The following is a 27,346-nucleotide window of genomic DNA, read 5'->3' as shown; positions in this document are numbered from 1 at the left end:
AATTTTACAGTGCATAGTCAGTCTCTAAACCGTACGGTCGTAGTTCTTTTCTGTTATGTTCATTTTCTATTCCTGAATATACTAAATACAATGGAGATTTTAAAAATAGAGGCTTATTTTGATATCTCCTGTTACGCAGAAGATAGCTTTAATCAGCTTCTCAAGAGACATCAGAAACTCATTTAATGACTGTGTCTGCCCAATAACATGACATGCTGCAAAATTTACTGATCCATGAAAAACTCTTCCTTCTTCAGTTTTCCCTTTAACATTGTTATTAGTAACGAAGAGGGAAGAAAAAAGGTTTTTTTGCTATAAAGTTTTGCATATAAATTACAATGTGCTTGAAGTTGGCATTACGTTCCAATCATTCTAACAATACATTTACTGTACACTCCTGACTGAGAACATGGAGCTTAAAAGGTACCCCACTAAATTAAATACACACACACACTACTGCTAGAACATTTACTGTAGTTATAAATAACACCTCCAAAAATAAAATCACAAATGTTAGCAAAAGATGTAAGGACATGTTTCTGAAGTTACTTTCAATTTTAAAAAAAGAAGTTGATTGGATTTCAAGTAAACAATGTCTCTCTAAATCACAAACTTTTTCTTTAGAATTGTTTGAAGGTTGGTTAGTTTGTTTTGGTTATAGTAGTAAAAAAAAATTAAGAGTGAAGTGTAATTTTAAGTTGACCATGTCTGTCAGATACAAAGTGCTCATGGATCAAAAGTGCCAACTCCTGGTGATTAGCTCCCGGAGTGCATGTTGTTTTGCTCAGCACCAACAAGAAATGTGGTCCGGGAACCATTTTTTAACCTTTTCATCTGATGGGTTTCAGTAAAGGTTCTGAGGGGAAAAAAATGAAAGTTTCCAAAATAAAACAGCTTTTAAATATAGTAGACAAATAAAGGAGAAATAAATAGTTTCAAGTTTGCTTTTTAAACCTTAAATTTTAAAATAAACATTCACTGGAAGGCTACTTTTCTCCATCCTTCTATGTTTCTGTATAAACACTGAAGATCTGTAACTTACACTTCCCTTACACACAAGATATCTACACATTAGGTACAAAACCAAAATGAGCTTTCTTTGATTCACTGAGAATGTGCGTAATAAAGCTGAAGGCAATTTAGTTAATGCAAACAGACAAGTTAAAGTCTTAATCTTGCCAAAGGATCTATCTGCACAGACCTGTGAGGCTGTCAGGGCCGCATTATCAGGACTCCACAGAGACTAAACCCTTTGCAGAAATGGGGTCCAAAGAAAAACATCTTGTCATATAGAAGGTACCATTACTATGCAAAATCCAATTGTCAATATAGAAAGAGACCAACTTCAATACAGTGCAATTCCCACTAACCAGCATTAATCCAGCCAATACTTTGCTGTACAGTATTCCCAATATAAAACAAACAGAAAAGCAGCAGCATCTCATATCAATACAGCCTTTTGTTCACTCCCCACACAATCAAACCCAGGTATCTGTTCCCATAAGCACAAAGAATTCAGTAAATCCAAGTAAAAGTGTTAGGCAAAGGGTTTTTAATAAAAACATCCATCAGTTGGAAAATGGGAAAGAAAAGGAGAAATATTTGTTTCAAAATAATATTTTATGTCTGTGAGATTTCACCTGATTACAGAAAAAAAAAGCCTAGGAATAGCACAGACGGCAAACTTTTGCACACAAAAAATCAGGGCATATAGTTAAATATGGCCACAGCAAGTCTTACTTGCAAGCCATCATTGTAATTATTATGACCCATCTCTCACTCTTGGCTTTGGGGCTGAAAACACTTTTTCTTACAAGAGCAAGTAGCGCGTAATAAAAAGTTTTGTGAATGGACAGTCTGTTCAATTTGCTGTGTTTTCATACCATCCCACGAATGTGTGTGCATGTAGCTCTTTTATGCCTCATTCTTACAGCATTTGCCAATATTTTTTAAGATTGCACTTTTTTCCCCATTGTAACCATGTGAAAGAGACACAAGTTTGCTATGTTGTAAATGACCATATTAAGAGTGCTGACAATCCCACTTTTGTCTACAGACTGGAAAGGGGGCCATTATTCTACTATCCTGAGCCAGTATCGTCTCTACAACGCAAGTGCCTTTGTCCTCAAACTGTGACAGACAATGGATCTGTTATAGAATCACATGCACTGAAGACCCAACAATTGTTGAATGGATTTTCATGGCATGTAAATCACATTCTGCCTGCCTGCCATGTATAAACTTTTCTTCTCATGAACCTTGTATCTTTGCACAATACAACAGCTAAGAATGGGAGAAATGTTAGCACAACTTGCCCTCTCATGTCATTGTCCATTTTTCAGCTAGCTGGCTCCTGGGAAAGGGTGGGAGAGGGAGAACCCATTTGCATAAGATGTGCTGGCTATAATAAAGCACTCATGACTCTCACACTCATCACAAGTTACAGAAACATTCTATGAACCATCCTCTCCTCCTTATGCTCAAAGGAAAAAGAGATGCCATTTCCAATGCAGCAAAAATCTTCATTTTCAAATTGGATTACAGATGTTCAAAAAATAAATTTTATTATCAAATTACATTGTGGTCTTAATGTCGATACTTTATCTCACATTTTCCTTCTTCCTAAACTGTATTCTCTATTTGCTTTATGAAGGTCATGTTAGTTGACATCACCCACTCAATGCGACAAGTCACATTTATAATACCAGAGAAACAGATTCCCTCTACTGTTAAGATTACATCAGAATTTTAAGTACATGCCTCCCATGCTTAAAAATAATTTTCTGAAAAATGTATTCTTCCTGAAAGAAATGTTCCATGCATAGTCCAAGCCTAGAAGTGAATCTGGCTGGATAACTGGAGGAAAATCCCTTGTGACATTTTTAGCTATACAAAGTCAAAAGAAATATATTTCTACATGGTCTAATCTTTTAGAAAAAAAATGAAGGCATTTTATTACTCACACAACACAAAAATACACAAAATGTAAAACAATGTTTCAAGGTTGACTGGTTTTAATCCTTAGTTATGAGTGTGTTAGTGGATATGAAAGCTCCAATATACTTAAAATATTCACAGGGCACCAATCAATATAGCATCTTCTAAGAGGCTTAGGGATGAAAAGGGTTAAACCAGTAAGCATGCCACTTAACAGAATGCTTACCTGGGCAACCAGTTAACTACTGGGGGCTGCTCTGGCCCAGCTGGGCCCACTACACTGCAGATAGGGGCACTCCAGCCCAGCCCTGCCACAGTTAACTAGTTAAACACTTCATTTAAACCAGTTAAGCACCTAATCAAGATTTTAAATCCCTAGCAGGCATGCCAACTGACATCTCATATCCTATAGGGGCTTTTCCATCAAAGACAACAGGAAGTTTGGTAAGTTTCAACTTACAGAGTCTTGGCACTTATTTCTTTAGAAGTAAATTTACCTCTATAACAAGTGCACAAGTTACAAAGTCATACTCTAAAAAAAGAGCTAGTCTTGGAGACTAGATAGCTCCCAATACCCACTCTGCATCCCTGCTCTCTGCCCAGCCCCTACAATACTTTGGCAGTATGACTCCTTCCAGTCTACTATCCTAGGAACTCTCCCCCCAGAGGCAGTGTAGAGGGAGCAACTACAGTAATAGAGAATGAAAATTCTGCACACACAGCAGCTCCTAGAAATCCAAAGGTACCAGGTCTGGTAATTCAATTGTTTCTCTCTTCTTATTTGGTATTTTCTTCAAGCTCCAGCTGCTGAAATTATGCTCTCATAAAAGTTTTATAACTGGAATCTCTTTCCCGTACAAAGTTTCTAACCATTGTGATTTAAGAGAAAACCTAGAAAATATGAACCTTAATACAGGTTCTAGAACTCTCTAATCTAGAACTCTCTCATCCAGAAACATCCGTCATCCAGAATGATTTTAGTTAGCTGGATGTCCACTTTTCATGAGTATGGCCAAGTTTCACATGATCCCATAAAGTTAGCTTACAGCCACTAGCTTTCAGTGTTCTGTGTTATTTAGCTCTAATTTAACCATAAATTTAATTTACAGAATGGTAAATAATGGAAGTGTTGGTAATGCTGCTGGACAACATTGATCTCTCTCAGTCCAGAAAATTCTCTCGTTCAGAACCGGTCAGGTCCCGAGGGTTCCGGACTAGAGAAGTTCAACCTGTACTTCAACTCTAGAAGAGAACACTTATTATTTCATTTCAGAATCTCAGAATATCAAGGACTATGAGTCATGATTTTTCATTGTTGGGGAATATTTTGCCCCTGTCCCTAGAACAATTCACTCCGAGGTAAAGGAGAAGCTATTTTTTCCTTTATCTGCAGCTATGGAAGCCTGACAGTAATCACAACATTATACATCAAGGTTCAACCCTTCTCTTCACTGACAGAGACAGCTGCACTTTAAGAGCACACCTTAAAAAGGTGCAAAAACAGCAGCAGCATAGACAACGCCTGTCTCAACACTGCAAGGCTCCTTACAAAAAACAAAAATCTTGAAATTCTAGCCAGTTTACGATGCAAGGCATAACTTGGCAAAGAAAACATGCACAATTTCCAGTCTGATTTTAAAAAAATTTAAAAGCATTAATGGGGCTGAGATTTCAGGCAGGCAGTTCTAGGGAAAGATCTCTAACAGAGGATACATCTACACTGCAGTTAAAAAAACCTGCGGCACTGAGTCTCCAAGTCCAGATCAATTGTCATTGGCTTGCGATGCTTAGGCAGCAGGCTAAAAAGTGCTAAGTAGATGTTCTGGGTTGGGATGGAGCCTAAATGCTGCCATTTTTTATCCCCAGAGCCCAATCCCAGTCAGCTAACCCAGGCCAGCCGCAGCCACGCCATTAGCCTTATTGCAGCATGCATGTACTAGGGATATAAGACAGCAGTCAAGTTGACTACTCACATTCCCCCCCTTGCTGTCTTTAATAAAAGCTGGTTCCCCACAGCACTGTCTCTGCTCTCCCCACCGCTGTCTCTATCAGAGGAAGTTGGGCTCCCTGTGCGGATGGGAGTACTTCACAGGCAGCAGCCCCTGTCCACAGGGGGTCCCAACCTCCCTCAGAGACCCTCCATGGACAGGGGCTGATACTGACTGAGCAGGTAGCCCTGCTCTGTCCCAGCTTACGCCAGGCCCAAAACCTGCTGAAGCTCTTGCAATTTAAAAGGAGATAGGAGCTGGGCAGCCTTCCCCTCCCTTCCTGGCTCCTACTGAGTTTTAAATTGCACAGCCATGGCAGGGTTTGGTCCCCAATCCTTCACAAGCAGGGACTGAGCTGGACTGCCTGCCAGCCCAGCTACTGAATTTAGGAGCCGGGAGTACAGGCAGCCCGGCTCAGTCCCTGCTCACGCTGGGTCAGAGCCCAAACTAGGGATGTTAAATTGCAGTTAATTGACTAGTCAAGTAGTCGATGAAATTTCCTGCTGGGGCTCCTGTGCATTTCAAAGGAAGAACGCGGAACTCCACGTGCAGCCCCGGCCGGCGAGAAAACTCAGACTCCGGGCTACACATGAGTGCCTGCTTTGAAATGTACAAGAGTCCCCAGCGGGAGCTCTTGTGCATTTTTAAGCCATGGAGCCCGGGGCCAGCATGGGACTCCGCAGCTGACCCCCAGGCTCCGCGGCTGCCCCTTTGAAATGCAGAGGCGGCATTTCAAAGGGGCAGCTGTGGAGCCCAGGATCAGCTGGGGAGTCCCCAGCTGACCCAGGCTGAATGCTGCTTTTCCCCAGCTGAGCCTGGGCTCCATGGCACTTGGGTATTTTAAAGGGACAGCGCCACACAGCTGAGCTGAGGATCAGCTATGTGGTGGCTGCCCCTTCGAAATACCGCCTTCCTGTTTCAAAGCGGAAGCGCCACACAGCTGATCCCCAGCTCAGCTGTGTAGTGCTGCCCCTTTGAAGTAACCCTCCCCCGCCTTTCGACTACTCAATTAGCTGATTAATTGAAATTTAACATCCCTATATCTGAACTTGTATTTCTATGTACACATTGATACAAAAAATAAAATATTTACATGCACATACAAACATTCGAACTATACACACAAATATATATGATGGATATATTAATATCCTATAGCTTTATTTAAAAATCATAATCTGTGTGTGCATAATATATACTCTAACATGTCATGAACTGACAAACAGCCATAATTTAAACTGGTTCTAGGGAGGAAGGGGTAGCTGGTAAGGGTTAGGAGCATAGTTAGGACCTAAATTCCAAAGGGCTTTTTACAAGATATGCACCTTAAAAAGCTAATAAAGGACTTAACTATCAAGCAATATTATTGAATGAAACCAGAATTTATGTGCTCAGTCCAGTCAGGAACCTGACAGGACTTCAGTAGCAACAGCTGAAGCCTGATAACTTGTATACAGGGAGGCCAAAACCTAGGATACAGGCAGTCCCCGACTTACGCGGATCCGACTTACGTCGGATCCGCAGTTACGAACGGGGCTGCCCCAGAGTACACGGACTGCGGGACCTCGCGGTCCTGCCGCCCGTGTACTCTGGGGCTTTGCTCTGCGTCTCCCTGGTCTGCAGACCAGGAAGACGCTTTGCAAAGCCGCGGGGGGGGTCGGGCAGCGAGGCACCCCAGGCGCGCCTGGGCTGCCCCGCCGCCGGCTTCCCCGCGCTTTGCAAAGCCACGGGAGGGCTCGGGCAGCGAGGCACCCCAGGCGCGCCTGGGCTGCCCCGCCGCCGGCTTCCCCGCGCTTTGCAAAGCCGCGGGGGGGCTCGGGCAGCGAGGCAGCCCAGGCCGCCTGGACTGCTCCGCTGCCGGCTTCCCGGAGGCTTTGCAAAGCGGCGGGGGGGCTCGGGCAGCGGGTCCAGCAGACCAGGGAGACGGGGAGCAAAGCCGCGGAGGACCCAGGCGGCGGGACCGTGGTGCGTCTCGGTCCGCCGCCCGTGTCTTCCTGGTCTGCTGGGGGGGGGGGGGGGCGGCGCAGCTAGTACGCCTCCCCCCCCCCCCAGCAGACTAGGCTTTTCTCCGGACGCCTGGCAGAGCAGCTGGGGTGCTGCCGGTTGGTCCCGCAGCGCCGCTCTGGGCGCTACTGGTCCAACCCAGCAGCACCCCAGCTGCTCTGGTCCTGATTCAGCCGCTGCTCGTCAGTTTCAGCAGCGGCTGAATCAGGACGCCTGGGGCAGAGCAGATGGGGTGCTGCTGGGTTGGTCCAGTAGTGCCGAGGAGCGGCGCTACTGGAGCAACCCAGCAGCACCCCAGCTGCTCTGCCCCAGGCGTCCTGATTCAGCCGCTGCTGAAACTGACCAGCGCTGACTACAGGAAGCCCGAGGCAGAGTTGCTCTGCCCCGGGCTTCCTGGAATCAGCTGCTGATCAGTTTCAGCAGCAGCTGACTTGGGGACGCTTGGGGTTCTTACGTTGATTCTGTATGTAAGTCAGAACTGGCGGTCAGTTTCAGCAGCGGCTGAATCTGGACGCCAGTTCCGACTTACATACAGATTCAACTTAAGAACAAACCTACAGTCCCTATCTTGTACGTAACCCGGGGACTGCCTGTATTACAATAATTTTAGAATGAAACAAAGTAGAAAACTGGTTAAAAAAGTAGGGGGAGGGATAAGAGGAGCAGCTTTGCATCAGAAAGGGAAATCTTGGAACATCACTGGAAACATTTAATTCAAATGTTTGGCCAGACAAAAAACATGAGAGAATGAGTCTAGAAGCAAAAGTACCACAAAGAGAAACTGTTGGATGAGTGACAGAATCTGCATATAGCTCCTACAACAGTAGTTGTTTTGGTTTTTTAATACTTTAAAGTTTTGACATGAGAGAGAGCGCAGAGGTCTTTCATTCATCAGTAATATGGTACATATTAAAGTTTAAAAAACCTGGTCAATCTACTAAAAAACACATCAAAATTTTTAAAAGCTCAGGACTAAGTCACATAAAACATTCAGAAAAACAGATTAATGGAGAAGCTGAAGTCACCATCTGATACAAACGATGACTAGATGGACAGGAGCTCTGAACCAAGACACAATTATGTTCAAGCCAACAAACGTTTCAAGGGCTTCAAGGATAATCAAGTGGTCAATTGTGTCAAAAGCAGCTGTGTTGTCTTACATGGAAAAATGCAGAAGGCAACCCTCTTATTTTATATGAGGTCTCTGGCAACACTGACTCAGTTCTGGTCTGCAGTTGAAAACCATGCTGGACACATTCAGAGAGACCATTAGAAATGGAGTAGGCTATTTAATGCAAATAAAGATTGTATAAAATAATAGATAAGCTTTAAAATCATCAAAATCAACAAATGAAGCTGGAAAGACCTTTATGATAAATCAGGGGTGGGGAACCTCAGGCCTAGGGATTGGATGCGGCCCCAGCTTGCTTGGATCTGGCCCGTGAGACTAAGGGCTCCCCCTCAGCATGGAGCACACAAAATCTACTAACCTGGGCTCCCCTTGGCTCTGGCGTGTGGAATGTGGGGAGTGTCTTTCTCCTTCACTGGGTATGTCTACACTACAGAGTTTTTTCCGAAAAAACAGCTGTTTTTCTGAAAAAACTTCACTTACGTCCACACTGTAATCGCGTTCTTTCGAAAGAAAATGGAAAGAATAGAGGGGTTTTCTGGCATTGGTAATCCTCTTTCTATGAGGAAGAAGCCTTTTTCCGAAAGAGCTCTTTCAGAAAATGGCGTGTGTGGACGGGGAAGAGGGAGTTTTTTCAGAAGAGGAGGAAAGAGGAAAAAGCACAGGTGCCCTGGTGGCCACTCCATCCATAGTAATCATAATTTAAATGTGAGATGGCTTCCATTCAATGAGGATGCTATCTTTAGAAAAAGCAGATCTTTTTTTGATGCGCTTTGGCAGCGTGGACGCTCTCTTTCGGAAGAAGTTTTTTCAGAAGATCTGAAAAATGTCTGCAGTCTAAACATAGCCTCTGTCGGGGCCACATCAGTAAGAGTTTGTTTTGTTGGGGGGAGGGTTGTTTTGTTTCTCACTTTTGTGCGGTCCCCAACTGATTTTACTGTGGGTCAGTGGCTCCTGACTCGAAAAAGATTCCCCACCCCTGTGATAAATAGTTCCAATTGGTAACCCACATATCAATATTTTCCATTTATATAGAGCCTTTCTTGTCCCAGAATACAGAATAAGATAGACAAGATGGGAGGGATGTGGTTTAATTAAGGCACAACTTATATTTATTCATCTGGGAACTAAGGGCACATCTACACAGCAGGGCAACACTCAAATAAAACTATGAAATGTCCGCTACGTCAATTGCGTAGCTGAAGCCAAAATACCTTAGTTCAGCTTTTGGTGCTATCTACATAGCAGGAAGTTGAGGGAAGAGTGTTCTTCCTTCAACTTCCTGCTGTGCAGACAGCGCCAAAAGGGAGAAAGAGAAACACTCTTCCTTCGACTTCCCTTACTCCTTGTGAAATGAGGGTCATGGTAGTTGGAATAAGTAGTCCTGCAGCTCATTATTTCGAAATAATGGCTTGCTGTGTAGACGTGCTCTTGATTATTTCAGAATGTCGTCAGTTATTCCAAAATAACGTTGCTGTGTAGAAATAGCCTAACTGGCAGTACCTTATCCATGACAAATCCTGATTCCTTCCTTAATCATTTCTACCGGATACTGGGCTGCCACCAGTCTTTCACCCTTCACGAATTGTTCCCAGTTCTTTACTGATATCCTGCCACTCACTCCTCATAGGAGGGTTAAAGGGCTGCAGTGTTTTCTCTTCTTGGTCATTAGACTATAGGAGCCCCAAGACCATTCTCCAGCTTCTTTAGGAGATGCTTTCCTCTAAATCTACTTCCAATCCCAGTTTAACAGAAATACCTGCACTGAGACATCTGGACTGGTGCTTTCTGACATACTCAACTAATTCCCTAATTGGCTGTGGCAGGGTAGAGTTTTTTCCACCTTCCCCACAGCAAATCTGGTGGAAAGGAAAAAATTCCTTCCCATTCCAAGAAAAGGTCTCGAACTGTAATATGCACAGCACCAAATACCCATTGCTTTGGTAATCCCAAGGAGAACTGCTACTTGGGCATGACAGTCCCAGGCTAGAAGCCCAGGCCTTATGTCACTTCCCCCAGCAGGGCAGAGCTATTGGGATTCCTTCACATAAGTGGCCTGCCTACCAATTCAGGTGATGCTTCCACCCCTCACAATTGCTCCCTCCCCAGCTTGAGTTTATATTGGTTTTGGTCCCCAAAAAGCTGATACGTACGTTATAGGCTATTCTCCTCCCCACATATCATGCTCTCCCAGATAGATATATAGATTTCAAGAGACTTGTGACAATGGATACAACAGAATTCTTGCTCAACGTCTAACTCACCACTACAAGTAAAACAACTTGTTTTTATGCCACAGCTGTGCAGGTGAAGAAGAAAGCCTTCTCTGTTTACACCACAGCATCTGTTAAGGCTCACAAAACAGACTGGTTCTTAGTGGCTTACAGTTTGGTCAACCCAATTTACCCTTATTTATTGATAGCACTTTTTCTCTTCCAACAAGGAACCTGTTACTTTATGGATAAAATTACTTGAAACCAGACTGAATGATCTGGTTCCATGGATGAACAATGATATTGTGAGAGGACAACTGTCACATTTTCTATACCTGAGTTTACACCAATGTTCTCTCTAATTTTTCCATCCACATGCAGAAAAAAAATTGTATTTTTCCATACACAAGCGGTTAAAAAAAAAATGGTGCCAGCTGAGCACACGCTCTATGAGCGCTCTGCTAATCAGTTAGGCAGCATTTGAATCTCTCCTGTGTGGCCACCCAAGTGCTTTGCTTACAGGGATCACCAATTTACATCAGATGGGATTACCAAGTACTACAGAAGTTGAGAGCTGTGTGCAGACACTTCCCTCAAGGAGAGCAGGGAGCCAGCATCATTTTAGGACTTGGTTCCATATGGCCTTTGTCCACCAACCTAACACAGACAAGATGGCTATCGCTGGGAATGTTCTATCTTTATTAGTCAATGTTACCAAGCCTGTTCCATTATGGGAATTCTCAGGGCACCTCTCCGGCCCCAGATCTTCTTGATCCTTCTGAATCTGGAAACTATGAACTACTAGAGGCACCCACACACTACCTGCCCTGCAAATAATCCCATTTAGCAATAGTGGGGTGGATTGGAAGTGAAGATGAGACACATAAAATGCCTAGAAAACATTTCTCACTAATCCTGCCTTCTTTGTAAGAACATGCAAGTCTGGGAGGGACCTGTGGCTTTAAGGGAACTATCGAGTCTTGCCTGCCACAAAGACACAGGCTGATCCTTCCCTTCCCCAACTGAATTAGAGGCAGTTACCAGTCCAGCACAGAAATTACATGAAGTAAAAGTGTGACTAATCCTGGATATTTGGAGGGATACGGATACCTCCTAGAGGAGAGAGAGGGGACACTGGTGCTAAGTCTTTCACTCAAGCCCCTGGGAAATGTTATTCACTGGCAGGCCTTGCACCTCAAGGCGGATTCTGATTGGGGGACAGGCTGCCCATGCGAATTCAAAAACTGCTCTTCTGCTGTCTCACAAGCTGACTGGCCAAAGATTTGGTGCCTAGAACCACCTTGTAGAATCTGCTGGAACATTCCTAGTCCATTGGACAGTAAAGCCATTAGCTGAAGGAGCGGGTGAGGTGCTGGGATAAATATGGGATGAAAGCTTCTGGTGCCAGGGGAGTAAAACCCAATTGCTGCACTCCATTCCAAATGTAAATTCCTGGAAAATGGTACAGGGAAACTTATTTCCCAAAGGAAACGAATCCCTTGTGAAAAGTTCCTACCCAGAGAGCAGAAAAAAACACTTGCCTTCCTCCATGGACAAAGGGAGAGTGAAGAGGGTCATCAGCAGTACTTTCAAAGGGGAGAGGAAAAATGGAGGCACACTACCTTATTGCAGTGAACTGGTTAGAAATACCCACGTGTATGCTCTTTCCTTGGAGCAAGGGATTCAAAGTACATGTTAAAAGGGGGGGCCAAATCCACTACAGGATTTATAATACAGGAAAAGTTGGCCCTATTTCTGTTCTGTATTTTACAAATTAAGTGGCTGGCTACTTATGAGATCTAATCATACAACTATCAAAAATATCTGTTTAGAAAATCTTGGATGTGGCATAATTAGCTTACAGGTCACCATATGTCTGCAAATCCTCAAAAAAAGCATGCTGTTTTCATTAACTGCTGTAGTAAAGTCACATACTTACCACCCAGCATACATGCTACAACAAATTACATTTTCCCATGGACATCAATAGAAAAACGAAGGGTCAGACTTCAAGAGTGCTCAGCAGCCACATTGTAACCAGATTTTCAAAAGTACTCCACACCTAGCAGCTTCCTTTGAAAATTTGGCCTCTCATCTACGTGCTAAACAGAAGCTCTTTGGTGCACAGCTTTTGATAATCCATTCCCAACATTCTGTGCCCACCACTTCATTGCTGCTTTCCTCTAATGAACAGTTAATGTATGATCTGAAGTGTCAGTTTTGCTTCAATTTGAATTTCTATTTACCTTCCAATGGGTTGGTGACTAAAAAGATTGTCAGAGAAAAGGGCAGTCTGATATGTTCACTAGCTTAGCAGCAAGATGGCACTGCCAAGGTGAGATTAGGTTTCATTGCACCTATCCAACATATTGATTCCTAATACCTTGAGGTCAGAAATATAATTTGGAAGAAGTAGTAAATTGCAACGGTCTCATGAGGCAGTTCTTGTGAAACATCTGTACTGCGGAGTTTAGAGGTAATGTTACAATAAGAATATCCAAATCCCTGTAATAGTCATGACTAAAAAATGATGTTACAGGACTCAATTAATAGCTCGTGACTGGGATACAGGCCCTGGAAGAGAAAAGGAACAGAGCTGGATAATGGGAGAGGAGGAAGTGGAACAGAACTGATTGGAGAAAAACAAGGGAAGGGGGTGGCAAGTAGGGTGTTAAGTGACTAGTCGACTATCTGATAAACATAAACTTACCAGATAGTCGAGTAGGGACTCAACTAGTCATTTCCCCTCCCCCCCCCCCCCGCCGCCTCTATTAGAGGCAGCAAAGGGGGAGCAAGAGCAGTGCTGGGGAAGCTGGCTCAAAAGCTGGTTCCTCCCAGCACCATCGCTGCAGAGGGCAGGGGAGGCAGAGGCACTGGTCCCAGGTGCCATGCCTCTGATTTTTAAATATATTAAGAGCCTACTGGCTCTTAATACATTTAAAAAGCAGAAGCATAGCAAGGGGAATCAGGCGCGAGCCGGGGATCAGCTTCTGCTTTTTAAATGCATCAGAGACCACTGCGTCTTAATACATTTAAAAGACAGAGCCGCAGTGGAGCCACAGAGCAGCCTCGGAAGCTAACACCACTGTGGCTCTGCAGTTTCCCCCATTTATCAGCTAATCAACTAGTCAATTGGTTAATTAAATGCAACATCCCTAGTGCTAAGCAGGTGGCTCTGCTTCATGGGAGAATAGTGAGCAAAAGTTCCAAGCTCAGTTTTCTTCTACTCAAACGTGAAGCTAGAATTTGTATTGTTTTTCTCATCATCATGTAGCGAAGAGCTTCCTTAAGAAAAGTTAATAATTTAATTACACTATTAAAGGTACACTGAACAGAAAACTCACATCAAAGGACTTGCTAAGCCCACAAATTTAACAATAATCCACCCCTCCATGTAATGTACATTACAAGAGTCCTCAGACATGGACAATACTTTTTAGCCTATTTACTGTGATTCGATTTTTTTTTTTTTGCATAATCTAGGTGATAAGCATATAATTTCAGCCCAAACTCCGTTTTCTATCTTGCCAATTTATACAAAACTTTCATCATTTGTGAGTTTGTATTTTTAAAGAAAAAAATAAAGAAAAACTATTTTAGAAAGAAAAGGAACTTTAAGTGTATAATAGTTGATGAGATAGAGCATAGCTGCCAAGAACTTTAAAATGTCATTTTTACGAAGTGTCTGTATAAAGCAGAATTTCTAGAAACACTAGCTATCCCAAGTGCATAGTAACCATGTTTTGAAGTAAATAAACTCATTTTAAAATAAACCATTTTTGGCATCAAACCCATTTTAATTATGAATGTAAAATATCTAGAGCTTTTTAAAAAATAAAATCCTATAAACTAAGCAAACTATCTTCCTAACAAAGAGAATTAATTATTTTGGGGAAAAAATGTTCCTGCTCAAAAACATGTGATGCAATGTCAGCCCTTAACACATTTAAAGAACTCTGGGAATTGGAGGACTATCGTCAAAATGCTTGTAGGTCCTTAATATTATAATGAACGTGTATAGCTTCCCTTATTTAATTCAGGATGCGCTAAATTGTATTAACCCACTGTTAAGTCCCAACCAGGAACTGACCAATATCTTCTGCTTCAGAAGAAATCAAACCATTACCATTCCTTCCCTTTTTTGTTCAATATTTCACAGAGGGGAGAAGGTTGAGGGAAAATATTCTCTGTGACCCCCTGCAGGTAATCACCATAAACTCTGGCAATTTGCTTATGCTTAATTTAGGTAAATAATGATAAAAACATACAGGGTTCCAATTGCAAGTGGGCTGAAGGAGCCAGGATGTCAGAAAATCTGCTCCCAATATATGATGGGGGAAAGAGTTGTGATTGGGCAAATTGGGGGAGGAACAGGAGATCACAGGTCCCCAAGCTACTTGGATACATTGCTCAAGAAGTGGAGAAGAGGAGCATGGAACCTTACGGGGTGGCTGCAGTGCTGAGCCGGAGTGGCTCTCCCTCAGCTCTGTGCCTTGAGCAATGTTGGATGCCTTCCCTCCAGGGAATTCTGCAGACATCAGCCTAATTAATTCAGGCTGTGCTCTGAGTCAAGAGATTTGGCCACAAGAGACACTTTGTTCTCATATTATAGGGTGGTGTGAAAGGAAGCAACTGATCAGTTTCCTGTGCAAACCCCCCCTAGTACCCAACACTGCACTGCCATCAAATCCCCTCTAATTCTTCTTCTCCTCTTTTTCCAGGGTCGGTAAACCTGGAGTGGGTTTTTAGTTTTGTAACAGAAATGTAGCCGTGTTAGTCTGGTCTAGCTGAAACAAAAAACAGGACTATGCAGCACTTTAAAGACTAACAGGATGGTTTATTAGGTGATGAGCTTTCGTGGGCCAGATCCATTTCCTCAGATCAAATAGTGGAAGAAAATTGGCATTTTTTGATAAAAATGAACACATATGAAAAGGACAAATCAAATTTCAGAACAGACATTTACTTCCCCCCCCCATCCCCCTTCTTTTCTGAAATTTGATTTGTCCTTTTCATAATACTATAATAAAATGCTAACTGTACCTTCTTTACATGGCAGATTGTCGGCCCACAAGCGATACTAAGGATTAAAATACCATCCTTTGACAGGCTCCTATGGCCAAAGTGAGACTACGTTGTGGTGAGCCGCAGCATGTCCTTTGGCTCCGATTTTGAAGAGAGGAACCACAGCAGTGGCTTTCCATTCCTTGAGAGCAGTAGCTGTTTCTCAGAGTCAAATGCATTTCTCATCAGAATTTACACTGTTTCTATATTTTATTTGTACCCAGTGCTACAGACATACAGGCAGTCCCCGGGTTACGTATAAGATAGGGACTGTAGGTTTGTTCTTAAGTTGAATCTGTATGTAAGTCGGAACTGGCGTCCAGATTCAGCCACTGCTGAAACTGACCAGCGGCTGACTACAGGAAGCCCGGAGCAGAGCAACTGTGCCTCGGACTTCCTGTAGTCAGCGCTGGTCAGTTTCAGCAGCGGCTGACTTGGGGACGCCTGGGGCAGAGCAGCTGGGGTGCTGCCGGGTTGCTCCAGTAGCGCCGCTTGTCGGCGCTACTGGACCAACCCAGCAGCACCCCAGCTGCTCTGCCCCAGGCGTCCTGATTCAGCCGCTGCTGAAACTGACCAGCAGCGGCTGAATCAGGACGCCTGAGCAGAGCAGCTGGGGTGCTGCCGGGTTGGTCCAGTAGTGCCCAGAGCAGCGCTGCGGGACCAACCGGCAGCACCCCAGCTGCTCTGCCCCAGGGTCCACAACAAAAGCCTGGTCTGCTGGGGGGGGGCACACTAGCTGCGCCTCCCCCCCACCCCCAGCAGACCAGGGACACGGGGAGCAAAGCCGCAGCGGCGGGGTGCCGCACCTCTGAGGCTTTGCTCTGGCGTGGGACCCGCCGCGGCTGTGGCTTTGCTCCCGGTGTCCCTGGTCTGCTGGAGACATCCCCAGCAGACCAGGGGCACCGGGAGCAAAGCCGCAGCCACGGCGGGGTCCCGCGCTTCTGAGCCTTTGCTCTGGCTTTGCTCCCGGTGCCCCTGGTCTGGGAGCAGCTTTTCTCGCCCCGGAGGTCGAGGTGGCGGACCGTTGCCTGCGAGCTCCGGGGTGAGAAAGCCCCGTTCGTAAGTGCGGATCCGACACAAGTCGGATCCGCGTAAGTCGGGGACTGCCTGTACTGAGCTTGAGTTTTTCAAACTGTGCCCCCACTTGCTCCTTGGACACTTCAATCTCTGCCAAGAACAATTTGATTTGCCATTAAAAATGCCTTTGGAATAAAAACGAGCGGCAACAACTCATTTTAAAACTTCTTTCTTCTTACTATCCTCCTCAATTCCCCTGTGTCTCTTTGGTGGTACTGGAGGATCAATGAACACACATGCAAATCTTCTGGTTTTTAACTTTCTAAAATATTTACCTTTGTTTGTTATTTGTACTTCAGGTCATCTTTTGACTTCAAGTTTGCACTTTACCTACTAGCATAGTTTAGATTTCAATCTCTATTGTTCATGAGCAGTACTTTCACTCACTTAACCTGCCTTGCTAACCCCCCTGTCACACAAATGTCAAAGTTCATCTTCCCTGTCCTGCCCTAAAAGATTCACCCTCTATTAACGTAACTAGAAGATTTACCCAGCATTGCTTGGGTCCTTAATTCAAATAAGTTTTGTTTTTCTTCATTTAAATCATTGCTCTGGGGTGAGGATGAGGGGTTCAGTATGCAGGCTGCCCTGGGGAAAGATGACAATCCCAGTCCTTTCTCACCGCAGCAGCTTGTAGGCCAGGTGAGAAGTCCTTGTCCTTGGCCACTGAGCAGTGGGCACAGCCAGTAGAGGGGTGCATGTCCTCTGCCTGGGGGATGGACAGACACGCAGATAAACTCTCTGAAATATATAGGAGATAGGGTGGAGAAAGGGACAGCTTTCTCCCCAATATCCCAATAGTGTTATAACTGTCCTGGTCCCCATTTCTGGCCCCTTGCTGTCCCCCCACTGTGGTCATTCTGTAACTGTTCCTCCTACCAGATCCCTCCCTTTCAATGTTATGAGAGAAAATTGAATTCCTGGCACATCCCATTGTCTTGGCACAACCAAAACCTGACCTTGTTGTAAGTCATAATAAGAGGAAGCTGCATCCCAAATTTAGTGAACCTAGCTCCTACTGTTTAGGAGGCATCCTTGAACCAACAGACTCAGGGACAAACATTTCTAAAATATACAATGCTTAGCATATGCTCATGTAATTATATGGGGATGGGGCCACGTAAGTACAGTACCTAAAGAGAAAGTTAGGTACTGTTCACTGTTCACCCAATAGTGTTCTTAAATCTACTTTATATTGATCCTGCATACTGCTTTAGAGTACATTGAAAGATGCCCTCTCCCTTTTTAAGACTCCAAAACTAGCTGACCTGTAAACAATTTGTTTGACATCAATTTCTCCACATCCTGCCCTAAAATGAGTCATTCAACCAAGTAACGCTGCAATTAAAATAATTATTACTGAACCAAACAGAGGTGTAACTTATCTCACTCACCCTAGAAAAGGTGCCTATATGATTTTTTTTATATGCAGTCATTCTAGGATGGGATTTTCAAAAGAGATTCAGAAGCATACATCATATTGAAAGTCCATGTGAATTTTGATGCCTTTGAATCCCCCTGCCCTAAATGCTAGTATAAATCATCCTATTTGTTCAGTGAAATAGAAGGCAAGGGGCGGGGTATCATTAAAGCAAGCATATTCAAAATCATTGTAAAGTAGTAATTATATTAAGCAGCTGACTGTTCAAAAGGATTGTTTTCATTCCACTAGGTGTGTCCAAATAGGGCAAAGTCAGTTTATGAATCCAACATCTTTGTCAAAACAACAAGTCTGACAAGAGGGAATAGTGTCTGAGAATGATGGGCAAGCTTAACTGAAATTCTGAATTTCTATCTTAACCCTTGACATTATGTTGTCATCTATTTTAATAGTATGTAAGTTACACCAGCATCTGGTTGTTGAACTCCCAGCTGCTTGGTCTCTCTCATGGTGGTATAAGTGAGGGTGGAGTGTATTTCTCCTTGAAACGAAACATCCCTAGCCAAAAAAAATGACGATTTTGGCTCTCAGCCCTCCCAATAGATTTTAAAAAGCACTCCTGCTCAGATTTACCAATAGATTTCATTTTAAAATGTGGAGATTTAATATGACATAAGACAAACATACTGGGTCAGACCGAAAGATCTATCTAACACAGTACCCTGACTTCCAACAGGGACCAGTGCTGATGCATCAGAGGGAATGAACTGAATAGGGAAATTGTCAACTGAGCCACTTCAATACCCAGTTCCAGCGTCTGACAGTGAAAAGAATGTGTGAAACATGGGGCTGAGACCCCGAGGGTGTTGGCTAACAGCCACTGATGATCCTATCCATGGGCGGCAGGTGACTGGTGGGCTTGGGAAGGCAAGCCCCCAGCTGGCCTGCCCCTTGTACACAAGACCCTGTCCCATCCCATGCTGTAGCCCAGAGATGCGCCCTGCACCCCCCACCCAGGGAGCTCCCAGCAAGAGGACCAATAGGTAGCTAAGTGTGTCCATCCCACTTCCCCACTCCAGAGCACTGGGTGAGCAGGCAGCAAAGCTTCCTCCTCCCCTTCTGTGGGGAGTTCAAGCACAGGCTCCAGCCACCCAAAAGCCCTGCAAGCCTCACTCAGCCCAAGGCAAGGGTGCCAGAGACCCTCCCGAAAGTGGTGAGGTGGAGGGAGGGGGGGCACCCAAGATCGAGATGAAATCAAGCAGCCCCATACCTGTGTCCCAGAAACCGCACAGCTGTCTCTGACCCCACTCCCGAAGGGAGAAAGACTCAGAGCCACAACCTGGCCATGATAAGAGCCAGCCAGGGAATCCCAGAGGACCCTTCACCTGCCTAGAATGAGCAGTCCTCAACCTGTGTCCCCGCCCACCCAGGGCAAGTGAAGGGATTTGAACTTCACAGCTTACTGTGCACACAGCTGTGAGGACCCAGCAAGGTGTTGCAGACCATCTGCAGCTGGAGACCACAGGTGGGAGAGCAGGGTCATGGGCAGGGGCTGCTCTCAACTCTGCCTCCCCACCTCTCCCCCCCTTCCCCCCCCACACACACTCCAGGCAGGCAGGAGTTCTACTGCAGCACACTCAGCTGTCCAGGCACCCCGACCAGGCTCCACACTGGCCTGGCCAGGGCATGGAGTGGTGGGGCATTAGAAGGAAGAAGGTGGGATCCACCCCAATGAAAAGTGAATGGGCCACTTTCAAAAGTAGGAGGGCTATGGCCCCTTGCCCCTCCCCCCACAGCTCTGATGTCACTGGCTTGGGGCCACATGGGAAAGAAGAGCCAAGGGCCATGGCAGGAAGGGGCCTTTAGGTAGGATGTGGGCAGAGCCACACTGGCAGTTTGGGTAGGCTCAGCCTTCCCCTGCCTTTGATACCTGCTGCGTGTGGTCCTATCCTCCATAAACTTATGTAAATACATTTTTAGCCCAGTTATACTTTTGGCCTACACAATATCCTCTGGCAGCGAGTTCCACAATGCAATGATTATGCACTGTGTGAAGTAGTAATTCCTTTGGTTTGTTTTAAACCTGCTGCCTTTACATTTCATCAAGTGAGACCACAGTTTCTGCATTTTGTATAGGGGTAAACAATAGTTCCCTGTTCACTTTCTCCAAACCATTCATGTTTTAAGAGACTTCTATCATATCCCACTTTAGTCATCTCTTTTGAAAGCTGAACAACCCCAGCCTTTCCTCAAATGGAAGCCACTCCATACCAAAAATAACTTTTGCTGTACTTTTTCCAATTCTTTCTAATATATCTTCTTTGAGATGCGGGAGCTCAGAACTGCACGTAGTATTCAAGGTGTGGATGTACCATGGATTTATATACAGCAGCATGATGATATTTTCTGTCTTATCTATCCCTTTCCTTATGCATAGTTGAAAATAACTTTAAAAGACATGCTAGCAAAGATGGTGTTACCTGGCAATATCAAACAGCAGAAGTCCTGCCTCTGTGGGCATATGTAAACCCACAAAGACCTCATGCCTCAAATGAGCAGACCAACTAACTCACTGGGAAGGGAAATTAACTGTGTACACTCCCCACAACGCTCCCGAATAGCACTCTTTACCTCAGTTTTAGCTTGCCAAGAGCATATAGAGTTTTGGGAAAGATTATAATGGACAGGAAGAGGATGACTGAGCGGGAGATGAGCAATCCTATTGCACATGGGGGATTCAGTACTAGTCACTGCCCCATATCCAGAAAGGCAACCAGGTTACCCAATGAATTAGCACTGGAAAAATCTTTACAGCACACCTTTCTGACTCCAACTTCTTGAGCAGACCAAAATCCCACAAGTGGAAACAAGCCACTGAAAAGTGGATAGGAAACATGAATTAGCAAGCACTGAAACGGATGAACCCAAAAAAAATGCTTACACAACAAAATCCACTATTTTATAGCACTATTAGAATAAAGCCTTTTAGATTAGTAAGATCAGATGTGGTAGTCTCTTAAACATTAATACATTTTCTGTGCATGTCTTAGAGATACCCTAAGTTGCTTCCCTCAGTTTTTCCACATAAAGAACGTTGCATGCATCATGCAGGATTATACAAGAGGAGATAGTCTGAGAACAGTGCTGCTGATCAGAAACCTACCTCAGACCTTCAAGTGACCAATAGTCAATATATTAACTTACTGAAAAACTACTATGGTCTCAAAGTATCAGTTTGATACATACTGTGTGTGCCTGGGGACAATATTGTACTTTTGGGGGTGGATTCAAATTCTCTCACCTTCTGATGTGTGCATATAGTTAATTTCCACGGCTATAATCAAGATTTTTTTAAAAACTACATTATAGAAACCTATGCTTTTTCAAACACTGATTCGCCCAATCCTTTATTTCTATGCTTCCGAAGAGAAAAACCACACACTTCTAAATTCAGCTGGCCAAGCACAATGCTGTTTAAGGACTTATCCTCCCTGACCATCTTTTAGTTTATCCCCTTAAGCATGAAGTTCAACTGCCCTAATTTCAGGTTGCACAGCTACTAGTGTTATCTATTATCAGAAATGTTGTGACCCTTTACAAAAAGATTCCTAGGGAATTACAGAAAAGGAAAAGCACATTCTGCTTCAAAGGTCAGCCATTCAGCTTCCCTAGTTATTTCTAGTGTACATCCATAGAAAAGTGCAAGTACTAAAGCAATTGTGTGATAGAAGCTCAAAACCAGGTTGTAGAACATTGCTGAGCTACAGAGCTTTACATGGTACGTAGAACTGCTGACCTACAGAAACAAAACATGCAACAACAAAAGGAAGCCCCCTGTATAATTATAGGGACTGCACAAGCAATTTACTGAAGAAGAAAAACACAAGTTATACAATCCTGTGGCAAGTAACCTAGCGCTTAAATAGAGGAGAAAAAGTGAGGACAAGTTAACACTTAAAGCATGTATACACTACCTCCTGCATCAGTGGGCAGTGATAGATCCAGCAGGGGTCAATTTATTGCATATGGTATAGATGTGATGAATCAACCAGCGAGAATTCTCCTGTCGACTCCAGAACTCCACCAGAACAAGACACGGACGTACCGTCTTCGAGTGCTTGCTCACGTCCATGTTAATTAGGTGACTTCCTAGCCATGTCCTAGGAGGTGGGGTCGGAGACTAATAGTATCTGTAAGTTAACAGACTGCAGCACAACCCTGCCAACGGTTGCATGTGACCTGGCCTGCTGCGTAATTACTTAGTGCTCCGAGAAAGTATGCACAGAGGACCACGTGGCCACCCTACAAATGTCAAGGATAGGTACGTGCACTAGGAACACCGTGGATGTCGCCTGCAGGAGTGGCCCAAGGCCGGCTGCGGCAGCTGGCACCTCAGGCGGAAGGCACCATCGGCACCCCCTCCTGCATGGCCGTCAATGGCTGTGACATAATCATGGGGCGCCCCGGCGCTCTGTGACATCATCATTGGGTGCCCGGGCCAGTGGCATCCTAGGCAACTGTCTAGTTTGCCTAGGCTCACAGGCCGCCCCTGGTCGCCTGCGCCCTTGTAGAATGTGCCGTCAGTGGAGGTGCTGGTCTACCTGTGCAGTCATAACACTTCTTAATGCAGGAAGTAATCCAGGAGGATAAGCATTGGGTCAAAACTGGTGAGCCCTTCATCATCTCGGCTATTGAAATAAAAAGTTGTAGAAACTTACGGAACTCTTTCATCCTTTCTATAGAACGCTAGGGCCTTTCTAACATTCAAACAATGTATGGCCTGCTCTCTAGCTGAGGCATGAGGTTTCAGGAAGAACACTGGAAGGTAAATGTCTTGTGACATCTGGAACTGCGAGACCCCCTTAGGAAGGAAGGCGGGGTGGGGATGCATTCTAACCTTTTCCTTAAAGAAAATCGTGTACGAGGGCTCCAAAGTGAGGGTTCTCTGTTCCAAGACCCTCCTAAGCAGAGGTGATTGCGATCAGGAACGCCACCTCCTGTGACAAGTGTTTCAAAGAGCAGGTGGCTAACGGCTCAAAGGGTTTCCTCATAAGACCTGTCAGAACCAAATTGAGATCCCAAGAGAGGCACCAGAGGTGCATAGAGGAACAACCTGTCCACCCCTTTCATAAACTGTTTTACCATTATATTAGCAAGCATGGACCCGTAGCCCTCCCCAGGGTGAAAGGCTGCAATCACTGCTAAATGCACCTTCAGTGAGGAGGTAGCAAGGCCTTGCTGTCTAAGCTGTAGTAAATAGTCTAAAAATAGGGGGATTGTGGTAGGCGTCAGGTTTATCCCCTTTTGCTCTGTCCACAGGGCAAAGAGCCTCCACTTGGCCTCATACAGTGCTCTGGTGGAAGGTTTTCTACTCTCTAGCAACACCTTCTGTACTTCTGGCGAGCAAAGTTGCTCTAAGCCTGTCAACCATGCAGGTTCCATGCCGTTAGGTGGAGGGCCGCCAGGTTCGGGTGGCACAGCCTCCCTCCTCCCCAATCCTGGATGATCAGGTCTGGGACTAACGGCAGCATCACTGGGTCCTCCACCGCTAATAACAGAATGGTGAACCAGTGTTGGCGAGGCCACATCAGCGCCACCATGACTTCTGCCCCGAATCACCTGACCCTGATGAGGGTCTCATGAATTAGCAGGAAAGGGGGAATGCATACAGCAGCCCTTGGGGCCACTGTATGTGCAGCGCACCCCCGAGACCCAAGATCGTGGCCCATGAACAAGCAGTAGCTCTGACATTGGGTATTGTTCCATGAGGCAAACAGATCAGATGGGGATAACCCCACCTCTCGAAGACTTTCCTGATGGTCCACTCGTGGGTCCGAAAGGACCAACTGAGATTGTCCGCCAGAACATTACTGGATCCTGGCAGATATGAGGCCTCCAGGTGAATGTTCCAGGCAATGCATAACTCCCAGAGTTCTAGGGCTTCTTTGCAAAGGGGAGAGAAATGAACCCCACCCTTATTATTGATAAAATACACAGTAATTGTGTTGTCTGTTAGCACCACAACCACTCTGTTCTCCAGTTGGGGTAGGAAGGCCTGGCACACTAGCCTGACCACCCTGAGCTCTTTGACATTTATGTATAGGGAACTCTCCCCCTGGGACCACGTACCTTGAGTCCTGAGAGTTCCCATATGGGTGCCCCAGCCCGTGTCCAATGCGTCCGTGTACAGCTACACTAATGGGCTCTGCTTGGTAAATGGGACCCCCGCACATACCGTCTCCTCCTGTCTCCACCAGTCCACTGACTCCAGTACGGTAACCCCTGTAGGGGGTGACAAAGGTGCAACTGCTATGCTGTCCCCAAGCACACCCCCAAAATGAAGGTTTGGGTTGCTGGCTCAGAGGTGGGGCGGATCCCGAATCCACGTGGGAAGGGCCTGGTGTTTGACCTGGGGTTGAGAGGCCTTTTCTGAGGAGCGACGGTGTGGATCCCCAGCGACTTCAAAGTCATTCTGAAGTCTTTAAGACTATGGAGCTTTGAGTCTGTTTGGTCTGAAAACAGGCTCCACCCCCTCAAAGGGAAGGTCCTGTAATGTATTCTGCACTTCAGGAGGGATGCCCAACATTTGGAGCCACACACTTCTCGTTACTCTAGCTGTGGCTATCGTGCAGGCCACTGAGTCGGCAGCATCCAGGGCTGCCTGAAGCGCTGTTCGCGCAACTGCTCTACCCTCCTCTGTTATAGCCACAAATTCTTGCTGCGACTCTTGTGGGAGACTGTCCTTAAATCTGTCCTTGGCTGCCCAAGTGTTATAGGCGTATCTACTCACCATCACCTGCTGATTGGTGATGCAGAGTTGAAGACCACCCTCCCCCCCCCCCCCACATGGCATAGGTCTTCCTTCCCAGGAGGTGGAGTTTCTTGGGCTCTTTAGATTTGGGTGTCGGCCCGGCAGCCTGCACTACTATCAGGCCAGCAGAGGGTGTGTGAAGAGGTGTTCATGACAAGCCTGGGGGACACAATAGCACCTCTCCACCCCCTTTTGTGTGGAAGGAATAGAGGTAGGGTTATGCCATAAGGTTTTAGACAGTCTGTCCACCATTTTGTTGGGTGGTAATGCCACTCTGCCCAGAGTGCCCGCCAAAGGATGTCCAACATAGGGTCGGACTCCTCCTGGACCTCCTCTGCTCAGACCCCCAGGTTAGCTGCCAATCTCCTAAGCAGATCCTGGTGCATCCTTGGCATCCATTGATGGAATTGGTGGGGCAGGGGCTGCTAAGCCTCATCTGGCAAGGAGGACGATGATTCTCTAACCCCCATTTGCTCTTCCACCAATTCCACCGTCTGTGGCACGGCTGGGGGTGCCACCTGGCCTGCCTCTGATGGAGGCACCATAGCCCCAGGACCTTCCCCTATGACTGGGGGTCTTACTAGGTCCTTGTCCCCTGGATGGCTCACCTCTGATGCGGGGGGCAGGGGGAGAGGGTTCTGTGCAAGGTCGTGGCATGATGACCCCAACACTGATGCTGGGGGAGGTGGGCCTTGAACCTGGTGATATGCCCACGGAATCCAGAATGGCCACTGGAGGGGCCAAGTGCACAAATCTGAAGGGCTCCGGTGCTAAGATCTATGGTTGGAGCGGGAGCAGTGCCAGGACCTCGACCTGTACGAGGACCTCACCCCGCATACAGATTCAGCCTCGGACTCCAATGAGTGGTCAGAGGCTGACCACAGGGGAGCTGCTGACATGTTTCCTCTGGTGCTGGGCAATGGCCGTCAGTTTCCCTCTGTGCACTGGGCCAAGTGCCAGTGGACGCATTACTGTTATTGGGGTCAGATGCAGTTGCTCCATTGGTACCAGACAGTGCGGCAGTCCTGGGGTCAAGCACGCCAATGTCAAGGAAGGCTATTGGGAGGACATATACACCTGTGGTACCGGAACAAACTGCGGCACCAGACCCCCCGATGCCGTCCAGGGAAGTGTGGGCATTGTCCATGCTACGGGTGCCAGTGCCGGTGTCGGAACCTGCACCGGTGTTGTTGTCAGAGCCAGTGCCAGTACTGGCGCCAATGTTGGTACTAGTACTGGTATCATCCATTGACCCGGAGCCTGCGTCAATACTGGTTCAGATGATCCCAGGAGCAACTTGCGGTGCCAGAGGGGAGGTCAATTCGATGAGCTCCTGTGCTACATCAAAGGTCTCCAGAGTCGACGGATGGCGGAGTTCTTCAAAAGTCCCTGAGTAGGGACTCTGAGTAGGGCTGTGTCTACGCCTTGGCGGCACTGGGACAACCTGAAGTGGCTTCGAGGCACAGTGCCCCTCCTTAGGGTGCCTCTCTGGGGATCTTCCTCTGGTGTCCTTAGCACTCCTCAGTGCTGGGGACTGTGACTGGTGCCTGGAGGCCTTCAAGGAGGTGGTCTGGTGCCTAGGCAGTACCACCGAAGTCTCCTGCACCAAGGACAGTGCACTGCGCACTGACAGAGCCCGCTCCAGAGCCTGCGGCTGTATGGCAGACTCCATGAGGATAAAACTTGAGCCTAGAGCCTCTCTCGCGCTTAAAAACTCTTCGTTTAAAACTCTTGCAGATGTTGCAGCTTTCAGTACAGTGGGACACTTCAAGCAAGAGTCATGCGGATACCCGCAGGGCATAGGTTTCAAGCACAACATGGCTTGAATCCCTGCGGCCCTGGCATCCCCTCCCCAGCCAGGGAGAGGCCATGGGGAGAAGCCCTCCTTATCTAAACTATTTACAACCACTAATGAACTGCTAATAACTACTATTAATGCAATACTCCAGAGATAAGTGGAACTATGTACAAACTAAGGGTAAGGACTATCAGCATTAGCAGCATTCCAGCTGACAGGGGCAGTAAGAAGGAATTGAGAGGGTGAGGGGCCAGCAGGGGTATAATTGCACCAATATGCCGGCACCACTCCAGGGATATTGCTAAGGGAAATGCTCCAGAATCCATGCACGCGGTGCATGCATGCCCAATTGGACTGGACATGAGCAAGCACTCAAAGAACCACCATACAGCCTCATGACTATCACTACATGCAGTATAATTCATTTGGCACACACAAAAGCTCCCACAACCATTATCTGAGTGAAATGAGACTATTGCCACATTCTCAAATGCAGTATCACCCTTGTCTGTGTGAAGCAGAGCTGGAGTTCAGGTATGGAGAGTAGCAACACCAGCATAATTCTGTTGGCTTTTCTTTGTTGAGACAGATCAGAAATAAACAAGGGAAAAGCTGGGTTACGTTTACCACTTTAGATATATGCCACACTTTAAAGAAAGTTGAAGGAATTAATGTGTGGAGAAAGTCTGAAGTGACTAGTTCTTTAGCTAAAAATGCCCAAAAAACAAAACACAGTAAGACCCCACAACTGCCTCCAGAGAAATTTCAAAAGGGTTCATTTTGACATGGTTTCCTATGCCACAGTCACTAAATATGTGATTGAACATATATTGACCCGTTAAATATGTTAAGTTTGGAAACTATATTCGATAGGATAATGAGCCTTGTGGATAAGGGAGAAGCGGTGGATGTCATATACCAAGACTTTAGTAAGGCATTTGATA

The 27,346-nt window shown here is 45.8% G+C and overlaps 1 protein-coding gene across 4 annotated transcripts in view; it reads right to left on the bottom strand.

The window, feature by feature from the left end:
* Positions 1–27,346, bottom strand: part of TSPAN5 (tetraspanin 5) — a 127,798-nt gene that overhangs the window by 61,402 nt on the left and 39,050 nt on the right. The window lies entirely within an intron of this gene.

The sequence above is a fragment of the Pelodiscus sinensis genome, chromosome 4 (assembly GCF_052426305.1).
Source record: "Pelodiscus sinensis isolate ZL-2025 chromosome 4, ASM5242630v1, whole genome shotgun sequence".
Taxonomy (NCBI): Eukaryota; Metazoa; Chordata; order Testudines; family Trionychidae; genus Pelodiscus; species Pelodiscus sinensis.
The sequence above is the reverse complement of the archived record's forward strand: the minus strand, read 5'-3'. Positions and strand labels throughout refer to the sequence as shown.